The following is an 835-nucleotide window of genomic DNA, read 5'->3' as shown; positions in this document are numbered from 1 at the left end:
CCTTAAAATTTAGAAATATCACTGAATCGACTGCCGATGGTGCTGCCATTTTAAATGAGCATGACTTGCGGTGTTTGATAGCGTTGCGTTGTGGTTAGCTAGCAGCTAGTAATTACTAGGATAAATCACACGAAGCGAGGACAAATCCCAAAATAAAATTATTTTTATGGCGGGGAAACGGCTTGGCCACATGTACTGAAAGCGGTTGGTTTGGCAGTTATGGTTGAGGAGGTAAACGCTGAAGTGAGAAGATTAATGCCAACCAAACCTGCCTTTCCTGTCTTTCCTAACACTATTTCTCTCGGTTGTTCCCCTTGCTAGCTACTCGTGAGTGTTTATGCTAGCACCGCTCCCGCTTCACCAGAGCCAGTCAAATCGTATTGACCTACAACATCCGATGTGGGTCGGACCGTAATTATCCGGACCGGACCGAACTGGGCCGGGCCGGGCCGGACTGCACTCCGTTCTGCGGTCTGCGTAATCAACCATGTGATGACGGTGCACTTCAACACTCCCTCTCGCCGTTACGGCATATTTCCCGCTGCCTTGATACCGCTCTTTCTCCGTAGATACTTCAGGAGCTTGGTACTGCGCGGCTTTGTGAGCATGTCCACCAACTACTGCTTGGTCGCAATGTAGTCCACCTCGAATGCTCCTTTCTCCACGTTCTCCCATGTGAAGTTATGGCGTATGTCGGCATGCTTCATTCTTGCGTGATAAAAATCATTGCTGGCAATCGCTTCTTAATTGTCTTCCCAAATCTGCGTAGTTCCCCTTGCGTCCGACCTAGGTCGCATCACAGCGACCGCATCCAAAGTACCTCTTGAGTACTTAT

This window comes from Phytophthora infestans, genomic scaffold (assembly GCF_000142945.1).
Source record: "Phytophthora infestans T30-4 supercont1.14 genomic scaffold, whole genome shotgun sequence".
Taxonomy (NCBI): Eukaryota; Oomycota; class Peronosporomycetes; order Peronosporales; family Peronosporaceae; genus Phytophthora; species Phytophthora infestans.
This window is presented reverse-complemented; position numbering follows the sequence as displayed.